This window comes from Mesocricetus auratus, unplaced genomic scaffold (assembly GCF_017639785.1).
Source record: "Mesocricetus auratus isolate SY011 unplaced genomic scaffold, BCM_Maur_2.0 Super-Scaffold_100015, whole genome shotgun sequence".
Lineage (NCBI taxonomy): Eukaryota > Metazoa > Chordata > Mammalia > Rodentia > Cricetidae > Mesocricetus > Mesocricetus auratus.
This window is the reverse complement of record NW_024429198.1, coordinates 26,287,250-26,300,382: the sequence shown is the minus strand read 5'-3', so window position 1 is coordinate 26,300,382 and position 13,133 is coordinate 26,287,250. Positions and strand designations below refer to the sequence as shown.

Genomic DNA, 13,133 nt, shown 5'->3' with positions numbered 1-13,133 from the left:
TGGGGGCATTTTCTCAGTTGAGGTTCCCTCTTCCAAAATGACCTTAGTTTATGTCATGATGACACAAAACTATCCAGCACCTTCATATTTAGAAGATTTTGGTAAAGTATACAAGAAGGTCTTTTAGTATACATTCATGTCATCTGTGAACTGGCATATTGAATTTCTTTATTTGCTTATCTGCTTTCTTCTTTAGTTAAGAATTTGAGTATAGTATTGAAAAGGTAGTGATGTCAGGAACTCCTTGTCTCATGACAGAGTTTTCATTTTTTTTCCATTTACTGAAGGTTACCTATAGTTTTATCATCCAGTTTTTTTGAAATTTGTCAAATGACTTTTCTACACAAGATGATTTTGTCATTTGTGTGTCTATTTTGTGCAGTATTATATACTGATTTGCATACATTTAGCCAACCTTCCATAACAGGGATGAAGCCAGACATAAGGTCAAAGTTTGACTATAGTAAATTTCCTTTTAAAAAAATCTATATTAATTAGGGCTATTTGTATGGTGTGTGTGTGTGTGTGTGTGTGTGTGTGTGTGTGTGTGTGTGTGCTTTTGATTTTAGGGTTACAGTGACTCCTTAGGATAAGTTCGGTAGTGTGTTTCTTTGTTTTATTTTGTGGAAGGGTTTGAAAAGTATTGATACTAATCTTTCCTTGACAGTTTTAATTACTGCTTCAATTTCCTTAGTGTTATGGTTCTGTCTAGGGTGTTTATATTTCTGATCTTATTTTCAGTGGGCCATAGATATTTATAAAAGTATTCCTTCTAAACATTTCTGATGTCTTTGGAATATAGGTTTCAGAGAATATGGGTTTCATGGGATACCATGATCATGTCTTTGCTCAGATTTGCTTGGTGAGTGGATGAATACAATCATGAGAACTTCAGTGAAGGACCACCCTTTGGTTAATTCTGTATGTCATTCTTCAGGCTCTGACTTAGGAACTCTGCCCTGGTGTTTTATCATTTTTATTGCTCATTATTTCTTACTGTCATGTGTATTTCTTTTTGGCTTCTTTTCCACCTTGGAATTGCATCTTACCCCCCCCCCCATTTGAGACCCTTTTGTTATTTCACTTAAGAACATCTCAGTATAGTCATTTCACTTAGAACTGACTTTCTGATCCTTCAGTGCCACTCACTGCTCACTCCGTGTGTCACTTAGTCACCATTTGTGCCTTTTCTTAGGTTAGTCTTTTTATTCCTTTGTAGTTTTAGTACAATGTGTTCTGATAGGATGCACAAGATTATTTCTTTTTTTTTTTTTCAATTTATTGTGGCTTGGTTTGTGGCATGAAATGTGGTTCATTTTAGAGAAGACATCTTATGCTAGTGAGTAGAACGCATATTCCTTGTCTGTTGTGTGTGTTCTGTAGTTACCTTTTAAACCCTTTGAACATTGTTTGTTTGATGACCTCTCTAGATGTGAAAATACAATATCAAAATGGCTTGTATTCATTTACTTTTATTTATTTATTTATTTATTTATTTATTTATTTATTTTGGCTTTTCGAGACAGGGTTTCTCTGTATTGTTTTGGAGGCTGTCCTGGAACTCACTCTGTAGACCAGGCTGGCCTCGAACTCACAGAGATCTGCCTGCCTCTGCCTCCTGAGTGCTGGGATTAAAGGCGTGCGTCACCAATGCCTGGCGTATTCATTTACTTTTAACTGTTTGATCTTCTATGTCTTGTAATGTTACCTAGGTGGAATAGAAAACTTGATGATTTTGTGAGAAATTTTGTGATTTGTCTTAGTTATGTAGTTATGTCCATTTTTATGTATGTGTAGTGGGTCTCTTCATTTCTTTTGATTAGGTTTTGTTTGTAGTCTCCTCTATCAGTTAGGATGACTCATTCAGGATTTTGTAGCTTCATTTGCTTTATGTTTTGATGGCCTGGTCCAACAGGTCATTCTTTACTGATAAGGTCTTGAGAGAGAGAGAACCAGGAGATCAGAAGATAAAGGGGAATAAGTATAGACAAGATTGGGTTTACTGAAGTAACTCCATTTTATGGTAGGCAGGTGCCTACTAGATGTTTGTCTCTGGAAGATAAGTTCCTAGTAACCTCCACAACAAATGTACAACCATAACTACCTATGTGTTGTGATATGACGGACTGCTTTTTGACTTCTGTAACCTACTTGTGCCAACATTCAAGGACAGTTTTGAGGGCACTTTGACTACTCACTACCTTGGCAGAGCAGGACAGTGTTTTGATTGCCTGTGCAGATACTCAAGGTCATCTTGTGGATTTTGCCTGTAAATACCATTCCTTCCCCCCCCCTCAGAGTTTGCCTCAGAAAGTGTTGTCCCGTTAGCAGCTTTAGTAAGTTTAACTAATTGTATAATCCAGATCAAGTCTATGGTCTTTTCCCAGGGGGCACAAACTCCATGACAAAGATAGCAAAGTGTGGAGTCAGAGGTCTTGCACAAGCTCTACCTTCTTCCAAGCAAGCTTATTAAGAACGGTGGCATTTCATATAGTCTTACCAAGGGGGTGAATGGACAAAGCCAGTTGAAACTATCATACAGTGGGACAGAGTCAGGGAGAAGGTAATCAAGCAATGTTACATAAAGGGAACACAAGGTATCTTAAGAACATTACAGACAGCACACACAGCAGTTTTAAGACTGATAACCACATGCCTGTGGGAAGTGTTGGGTTCTTAGGATCTGAAGCCACAGCTCCCCCAGGTCATGGCCCCAAGCTTTTCCCGAGTGTATTTCTGGTCTTGGAGAAGGAGCTGTGTTCCTTCTCTATACACCAAGTTCTTGGGGGAAAATCTCCCCATGCTGTGGGCCATTACCAGCTCTGTCAAGCTTGCACCTGGCTTTGAGAAGGCCAGGGCCGTTTTCTATATGTCAGGGCCTCACCAAAGCCTGGGCTGATCACATAGGCAAACATGTCTGATGTGTCATCATTTAGCTCTATTCATCTCTTCCCTAGCTGCATTGCCTTTGAATCCAGTGCATTAATTTGTCACTTATTGGGTTGGGTAAGTCTGCTTGCATTCAGGGTTGACTTAAGAGTGTGATTTCATTTTTCCTCCTGAATGACTTCTTTCCGTATTGGTTCCTTTCTCTCCATATTGGCAGTGTTGGATTGTGCTGGATAAAATAGAGAAGCCTGGAGGTTCGTGAAGAGGTTAGTAAAAACTATTCACTGATGATATATATCGTGTTTATTTAATAGTTTGGCTTTGATTAATAGGAAATTGCTCATTAAAAAAACTGTACTTTAAATGGTTTTATACTTTTCTGCCATCTTCCATTATAATAACAGACATTTTCGTGTTTCAGTATCACTATTATTCTGATATTTAGAATATGTTTCACATTTAATATCGAGATTGGAAACAATTATATGAAAGCAATATTAGCATACATTGATTTGCAGAATGTATCAGCATGGATCAGGTTGTATCTCCTTTAGGGAAAATGCTTTCAGGGAGGAAGAAAAGACTTTTTATTTAACGTACATATTTTTAAAATTTAAAGGTAGCATAACTAAATATAACACACTGTGTGGAGTATAGGTGAATGTAGCAGTCTACCTCCCTTTAACTTTTTAATTTGCCAATTAAATATTTGATGATGTTTCATAAGAGCATACCCTGTTGAATTGTAAGAGATTTTAGTAACATGACTAATATTAATATTCCTCAAATACTTTGCTAGCATAAGCAAGACCATTATTAATATTTGGGTATACTGAGAGTCCTAGGAAGCACATGCAGGAGTTCTTTGACAAAATCAAGTTCCAGGTATGATATAAAGGTTACTTAACTGGAGCTCCAAAGCTCTGTGCTGTGTTTGGGGCTGTGCTCTGGAGCTGACTAGTCAGCGAGTGACGCTGTAAGTGCCTCTGGTGAATTTAATCACAGATCTCTGACAGCAGAGAAGGCCACATACACACACAGACGTAGTTTCACATATCAAGCTGATGTCTGTTCATTACCAGTTGTGCACCAGAAGCTTGGAATAAAATAGGAATAAAATATAATGCCTCCAAACTATAGAAAATAATTCCTATACTAGAGGATAGATTTTTGTGAGCTTCATTTAATCACTGCCCGTTCAGAGACTGATCATTTATAAGACTAACAGCAAGCACTAAACTAAAAAACAAGCAAAGTCTATTAAATTAAAGGTGGTCATTAAATTTTTAAAGGTCCATACCTAAAGCCTTATTAACTTCAGATTTGGGATCTTTAAAATTTAGGACAATTGCAGTTTTGAGCTCTGGAAGACTCTCTTATTAGGTAACAGGATACTTAGAAGAAGAAGCTTTGACGTAACCATAGAATATTCTGGAGCAGAAAATAATTGCAGTTTTTCAAGTAAACATTAAGGTATATATCCAGCTGGTACTGTAAATGATACGAAAATGTGAACAATCTCAATGCTTAACAATTAAATTAAGGGAAATCCAGCTGGGAAGCTTTAGTTTTTCCTACATTCTGCAGACAGTCTGGAACAGATTCCCAGCCTGTACCAAAAATAATTGTAGGTGAAGGTTTTAAGATAACTTAACTTCTAATACTTGTAATTTCTGTTTAACCTTTTTGACCTCTAAGAAATTTGAAAACTATGCAATTATCTTTGCATTTCTTAGCCATCATTCTGCCCAGAGGAAATCCTTTTATTTATTTTAATTCTACTTTACTCCTTATTAGTTTTTTAAAAATCCATCTCAAGTCTGATTACATTTTTATTTTATTGTGCTCTGTAAGAATATAAATTAAAATATATTTTGGTAATTAAAGACATTTTTAAATTTTGTTAATGTTGCTGTTAAACTGATAAAGCTACATTTTTCCATCAACACCAGAGATTTGAGAAGGATAAATCAGAACAGGAAGTGTAATGCAGATGGTCTCTGTGTCACTCATTATATATTTTAAAGGATGTATTCAGTTTATCTCTAAGGATTTTGAGGACCATCTATTAAGTATGCCTGATTTTAAACATACTTTATTTGTACCTACTTACTTCTCCATAGGCAAACATGTACAGAAGATAAAGTCTGTTCTTGTGAACGAATTACATTTGTGCTGAGCTTGACTACAAGCATAGTTGGGAGCACATTGAAGAGTTAAATCATTTGTAAGGTGACTGGCCATTAACTTGTATGGCTTAATTGTCTTTCACAATTTACAAAATGTTAGTAGCTTTTAGAAGATTAGGATTTTATAGTTTTATCCCTGTTAAGCTTGAGTCTTAAAAATTAGAACTGAAGATCCCTTAGCATTAAAGTAAAACTTTAACCTAAAAATATAGTTGTAAAGGCAAAGATGCTAGACATATATCTTTAAGTCAGTTTCTGCTAGCCTGAACAGACCTTAGGAATTTATACCTCATTTATTAAACATATGTTGTTTTTTATTTTAAAACTTCTAGAAGCCTAATATTAACAAAAATAAGTGGTTAAGCATATGGTTAGCAAAGACATAAGTGGCTACATATACATCTCTCAGGTTTTTTTGTAAGCTTGAGTATACCTTACGAAATTAATGTTATATAAAAATCCATCCCAATCTACAATACCTTGGAGAGCTGCTGTTGCCTGTTTAGTCTACAAAGATGATACAATAATACTTAAAGAGCATAGTAGGACTTTGAAATTTTATATAGGTGCTGCCTTAGTTCGTTTATATCAAGTGGTCTTTTGAATCCAGATGAAGGTGAAGTTGTTTAATCTTCATAAAGATGGCTGCTAGCCACCTGGATGTTTATGTCCTGATGAGGTCATCAGCCAAGATGGGAGAAAGCCACAGGCTACTATTTAAAAAATCTGTAGTTTTACAGTGTTATGTAGTAGATCTATTTTTCTAAACAAGAGTTGAATCCCATGTGTAGTATACTGTAGTAAATTAAAATGACATATTTATACATTTAACTATCAACCTATTCTTACAAGCTTTAAGCTAATTTAAACAGTAAAACTTCGGGAAGACATTTCCACCTGAAAATTATCACAGCAAAGCTTTAGACATGGCTACACCGAAAGTCCGTTACAATGAACATCTCTTTGGTGAGGCACCTGTGCCCTTTACCCTCAGAATGGGTTCTCATTCACAGAGAAAGGGAGTTTAGGGAGAGGGCAGGAGGAGGTCGGATTTGTAATAAGCACAAGCACGGGTTTTATTGACTGAGGATGCAAATTTCATGGAACCACTTTCATAAGGATGGGTTTTATTCCCTGAGATAAAGCTCAGAATTAAGGTCTGAACAATGCTCTGGATATGGGTGGGGTGAGATTCAGATGACGTCAGATCCATAGAGTAGCAGAAGATCACCAGGTTAGACAGCATCCACTCTAGCTTCCCAGTGAACAGACATGGGTCATTTCCTTCTTGAAGAAAACAACCCTGCATGTTCATCATTTCCGGTTCCTCTAAGGCTTTCTTAAGCCATGCCTCGTGTGTCATTCCCTTTGTCCTTTCACCGGGGCCGCTGAGAGAGTCTTGGGTCAGTGTTAAGTCTCCACAGTGACAAAACTTATTGCTGAATTTCCTAGTCATAAATCTGTTAAAGTACTTGTGATTGCATATTGTCTACAAGTTCTTCATTTATTGTACTGCCCCTTGGTAACTAAAACTCACGTCCCTTGATGCCCTGTCATTTGCTTTACTCTGTACATGCAATGGAAGCAGACCTAGGCCAGAGTTGCTAGATCAGACCTGCATATTCATTGTGTTTATCATTAGTGATTGTAAACATTGGGGTGAGAAGTTATACTATTTATTCATATAGGATGCACGGTTGCTTTGCTAGTGTCCACGCCTGGGAGACTGTCTGATCCTCTGCAACTGGAGTTACAGACAGGTGTGAGCAGCCATGTGGCTGCTGGGAATCAAGTCCAGGTCCTTTGGAAGAGCAGCCAGTGCTGTTTACTACTGAGCCATCTCTCCTGCCTCAACAAGACTCTTCTGTGGATACACTCACTCTCCATTTTATGATTCTTAAAGGTATAATATCCATGGGAGATTCTAGGACCTTTTGCCATTCAACAAACCTTAAAATAATTTTTTACATCATGGGTGAGGAACACTTCCATGGTGTCAGCATCTTTGTACCAGATCTCATGGGAGCTTGTGCTTCCAACAATGAGATTCAAGGGACAAATTTTAAGGAAAAGTAAGAAGAGTATTCATACACCTTAGAATGATGTTATTTCTTCCTTAAAATTCTTTATATTGGTGGTAATGTTATAAAATAAGTGGCATGAGTGGGAAGCATACAAGTTAAAAAGAATATCACACTCTTCAGTTTTAATATTTTCCTTGTAACTGAGGGACATGAAGGTCAGGACATGCAAATCCTAAATTCCCCCTAAGCATTCTGCTGTGTCTAGCAGGAAACAAAGGAAGAACTAATCCTCTACAATCCTTGTTTGTATCTTCTCATTCCTTTTACACACCAACCTAGAGAGGACATGTGATCTTCAGGAGAGCACACTAATAATGGTGTTCTCTTTTCCCATAAATGGTCTTGCTTCCTCTAAGCCTTACCTGGTCACATTTCTGGAGCACAGTCAAGGACCTTCAGATATGAAGAGACAAGCAGCAGCTGCCATGCAAACAGGTGTGTAGGAATGGGGGAACAAGGACAGAGTGGGGAGGCCTGAGATCCAGCAGGGAGCCGGGCTTTTTTTTTTTTTTTTTTTTTTTTTTGTGGTTTTTTGAGACAGGGTTTCTCTGTGGCTTTGGAGGCTGTCCTGGAACTAGCTCTTGTAGACCAGGCTGGCCTCGAACTTACAGAGATCCACCTGCCTCTGCCTCCCAAGTGCTGGGATTAAAGGCGTGTGCCACCAACGCCCGGCTGGGAGCCAGGCTTTGTCATGCACATTGAGTCACAATGTTCTGATGGGAATCAGTTTTTAAGGTCTCCTTTTCTGCCTTTTGCTGTGAGAAGAGGGTGTTAAGCTGCATTGATTCTCTTATGCTTTGCTCTTCCATTAGGTCAGCTATGTTTACAATGACTGTCCCATTCGGTCAGCTTGTGTTTACAGTGACTGCCTAAGTTCTGTAATTTCTAGGTGACTGTGATTTCTTTTTCATAAATTGATCAATGGATATTTAGTCATTAAAGGAGCATAGATCCTACTGCCTTTAATCCATGAGATATATATTTGATATTGTTATGGACAGATTGTTGTAATATAGTCTAAGTTTCATAACTTCCAAAACTAAAAGTCTGTACTTAGGATATATATAAACTCTGAAAACATGTTTCTTTCAACTTTGACTATGTTTATACTTCCTGTTCATCTAGTCACAAAATTTCTATATTTCTTTAAGTGACTCATTTACAATAGCATATGATAATCTTGTGTCTTAATTGTTAATGTTGTGCCTTTGACTAATATTCCTTTGATTTTATGTTCTATGTTGTCATGATTTTGACTATCACTGCAAGTTACATAATTCCTACCTATCATAGATTTTAAATTAGGGTCCACTGAATAGAGCTTTAGATATTTGAATATAGCTTATTATTTATATTGAAAAAATGCAGGTATGAGTAAATGTTTCTGTTTTTTAAAATAAACATAAATATGGAGAATTTTGGTCAGTTTTCATTCACTTTGGAAATCAATATGGCAGTTTCTCAGAAAATTGGGAATCAATCTACCTCAAGACCCAGCAATACCACTCTTGGGCATATACCCAAAAGAAGTACTTTCATACCACAAAGACATTAGCCCAACTTTGTTTATAGCAGCATTATTTGTAATAGCCAGAACCTGGAAACAACCTAGATGCCCCTCTATTGAAGAATATATGAAGAAAATGTGACACATTTACACATTGAAATACTAGTCATTGGTAAAAAATAAAACAATGACATCATGAAATTTGCAGGCAAATGGATGGAACTAGAAAAAAAAAACTATCCTGAGTGAGGTAACTGAGTCCCAGAAAGACAAACACAGTATGTACTCACTCATAAGAGGATAATAGATGTAAAGCAAAGGTTAAATAGCCTATGATCCATGACCCCAGAGAAGCTGGGTAACAAGAACCCTAAGAGAGATATACATGGATCCTCCTGGGAAAGGAAAAAGATAAGATCTGAGAAAATTGGGAGCATAGTGGTGGGGGGCAAAGAGGGAGGGGAAGAGAGGAGGGAGAATAACGTGAGGGAACTGGATGGTGGAGATGGGGGAAGGGCAGAGAAGGAGAGCAAGGAAAGAGCTGTCTTGATTGAAGGAGTCATTATAGAGTTAGTGGGAAATCTGGCACTAGGAAATTCCCAGGAATCCATAAGGATTACCCCAACTAAGACCCTAAGCGCTAGTGGAGAGGGTACCTGAACTGTCCTTCCCCTGCAATCAGATCGATGACTATCGGAATTATCATCATAGAACCCTGATCCAGCAACTGATGGAGCAGGATGTGGAGATTCACAGCTAGGCACTGGGCTGAGCTCCCAGAGTTCAGTCAAAGAGAGGGAGGAGCTATAATAAGAGCAAAAATGTCAAGACCATTTTGGGGATACCCAAAGAATCAGCTGACCTGAGCAGGTGGGAGCTCAGTGGCAGCCAGGGAACCTTCATGGGACTGAGCTGGGCCCACTGAATATGGGTGACAGTTGTGTGACTTGGGTAGGCTGTGAGTCCACTAGCAGTGGGACCAGGATTATCCCTAGTGCTTGAACTGTCCATTCTCTTTTGAGGGATGTCATCCTCAGCCTAGATATAGAGGAGAGGGCCTTGGTCCTGCCTCAAAGAGATGTGCCAGACTTCCTTGACTACACATGGGAAATCTTACTCTATCTGAGGGGAGGATAGGGTGGGGGAAGCTGAGAAGAGCAGAAGGAGGGAAGAGAGTGGGAACTGGAATTGGTATGTAAAATGAGAAGATTGTTTTAAAAATCATGCCAAAAAACCCTAATGTTTTTTGAAAGAAAAAAAAATTTGACACAGGGCACCCTCAATCCTCCATTATCCTAGTGTAGCTTCTTCACTAAGTGAGCTCAGTCAATGGTCCTAAGAGCACATTTCTGACACCTTTGTATTCAAGCAAAAATCATCTCAGTGTTCTCCTTAGCACAATCGAGGGAAGGTCAAGGCAGAGACTGTTAATGTTCATGATGGTGTCAAATATGAACAGTGTCAGAGTCAGAACAGAGGGGAAATTCAATAAGGAATGTAAAATTAAAGACAGACGGGAACCCTTCAAGGCACGATGGACCAGGAGTCAGTGCACACTCCATTGTGATCCCACGAGTTGTGTACACTCGTGTGATCCCAGGAGTCAGAGCACAGTCCAGTGTGATCCCAGGAGTCAGAGCACAGTCCAGTGTGATCCCAGGAGTCAGAGCACACTCCAGTGTGATCCCAGGAGTCAGAGCACACTCCAGTGTGATCCCAGGAGTCAGTGCACACTCGTGTGATCCCAGGAGTCAGAGCACACTCCAGTGTGATCCCAGGAGTCAATGCACACTCCAGTGTGATCCCAGGAGTCAGAGCACACTCCAGTGTGATCCCAGGAGTCAGTGCACACTCGTGTGATCCCAGGAGTCAGAGCACACTCCAGTGTGATCCCAGGAGTCAATGCACACTCCAGTGTGATTCCAGGAGTCAGAGCACACTCCAGTGTGATTCCAGGAGTCAGTGCACACTCCAGTGTGATCCCAGGAGTCAGTGCACACTCGTGTGATCCCAGGAGTCAGAGCACACTCGTGTGATCCCAGGAGTCAATGCACACTCCAGTGTGATTCCAGGAGTCAGTGCACACTCGTGTGATCCTGGGAGCTGTGCCCTCCTCCTGGAGGAGGTGCAGAGGAGGAGAGCTGTGCTCAGAGAACACCTTGTGCTGACTACTTGCCAGAGTCGTGAAAAGTCAGTGAGAAGTGTGAGGTAGTTGTAAAAATAATTTACAGAAAGTTCCTTAGGTGGATTCTAGAAGTTCATTGCAAGAAACTTCAGAGATAAGTAGTTTTCACTTTGTTTAGGGATTGTAAACATTTTGCTGCCCCTCGCATGCCCTTCACTGAAGCGTGATCCTAATAGTAGTCTTAACAATAAATAGTCTTAACAATAAAAACCCAGGGTCAGATACTGAGTGTAAAAGCTGAAAGACTGAAAGTCAGAGCAGCAGCCACTAGAAATTGAAAGACCTCGAATTTATAGAAATAAAATATAAGCTTAAATAAGGGGGTCACCCCACTAAAGAACTTAGGAAGTGAACAAAGGGCCTCATTCCAGGAACTGGTCAAACCACAGAATGGAATGTATGGTTTAGCAACCTTAATTGCAGAAGGGCTGTAAACCCACAAAAGGCCAAATTCCAGGCTGCTGACCACCTGTGACGAACTGACGAGGGCGCCAGACATGGGCAAACAAGATTTGTGGGAAACAAGGAGATGATAACCACCATTTACTTAGGGAGAGATGATTAACACATACCAAGGTCTGAGGAATTTACAACATGTAGGTCAGGAAGACATCCACTTCCCCTGGTCAGTAGTCACATAACCCCCCCCCCCGTCACAAGATAGGGACCCCTCCCAAAGGCTTGTGGTTTTTGTCTTTAAAAGGTGATTGTAACTGAACCTCGGGGCCAATCGGTCTAGAAGCTGACCGAGAGGCCCATCTGCAGATGCCTAATTAAAGCCTCTTGCGTGTTGCATCAATTGGCACGTGGACTCTTGATTCTTGGGGCGATGAATCCAGCTTGGGGACCCCTCAATTCAAGGGACCCCAACAAAATGTCTTACCTCTACCAATCCTGGAATGAATGGGCGGACCCAGTCTCTAGAATCATCAGACTGAAAGGAGGGGGGGCGGGGAGATCCTGTCTCCATCCACCTTATATTCCTTTTTCCACTTCCCACATGTTGGGATAAGAAGCTTGGTCCTCCCAAGTTCTGGGATTGAAGGTGTGAGCCACCACTGCCTGGCCCCTAAGATTAACTAGTGGCCAACTCTTGGCGTCTGATCTCCAGGCAAGTCTTATTTATCAGAACACAAAATATTACACAACACTTAACTGTATGGACTCCAGCGTTCATATGAACCCTATTCCAGCTGTGGAGTCTGATCCATCTTGTGCTGGGTGTCAGCGCAAGAGAACAACGATTATTGATTTTTATTACTGGATATTGAACAAAAGCCGCTGTCCATTCTCTACATCGTGTTTAGACATAACGCATCTATAAATTTTCTTTGATAGCTTTGTGTTTTAATTTAAACATTACTGTGAAAGGCTCGCCTCGCAGGCTAACATCGGGTGCTGAGATCACAGGACTGAAACTGCCCGAATCCCCTGTGGCTGTCCCTGTGCGCAAGTCTGTTTCCCTACAACCTCACCTGTGCACAGCTGGGCAGGAATCCAAGCACTGTACAGATAACGTTCAGCGGGTTCCCGGAAATCCTTCGCGCTGCCTTGTGGGAAATGTAGTCCAGCGTACGATGACGTCACAAGAAGGGACTTTGGATATCGGTTTTTCGCATTCAGTCTTCAAACTTAGCTTCTCCCTAGCGCGTGTCCTGCTCAGCGCTGGGCTTGGATCTCTGACATCGAGGTTGGTGCAGGGTGCAGCGCCGTCCTGCAGATCTGAGGGACTGAGCAAGGTGGCGGGTCCGGCGTGGAGGGAGCTGACTTGGGCTGGTTGGAAGGCAGAGAAGCTGACCTGGAGATGCAGCTGTGCTGACCTAGGCTGGGCCATTGCACCTGGGTGCAGGTTTGACAGGAGAGAGGGGGACATGCCAAAGCCACGTGCTGTTAGTGTCTTGTCTCTTAGGACGCCCTGCTGCCCGAGTCCACCTGAGCTGAAGGGAGCTCACTTTCCTGCTTGGCTGGGGAAGCATCTCTCCCTAGCTGACCCTTGCTCACATGGCAGTAGTCAGATTTCTCAGGACTTCTAGGAAGAGTGGACACCTAGCCCCACCTACACTTCATAGGACACCTAGACCATCATACATTAGGAAGCTCACAGAAGTTCCTTAAGTTCCTAGTTTGCAGGGACAGAGTCCTGTGAGGGCAGTTGCTGTATAGGATGTTTGTTGCTTTTCCTTCGGAATTGTTAGATTTATGGATGCCTGCGATGGAGTAGGAATCACTTATATAGACTCCTGTAACCGAAATCACCACATTGCACTCCCATATGACAC

At 40.6% G+C, this 13,133-nt stretch overlaps 1 pseudogene; it reads left to right on the top strand.

Moving 5' to 3' along the window:
- The window catches only part of LOC110343652, a 58,604-nt pseudogene that overhangs the window by 10,464 nt on the left and 35,007 nt on the right, over nt 1-13,133 (top strand).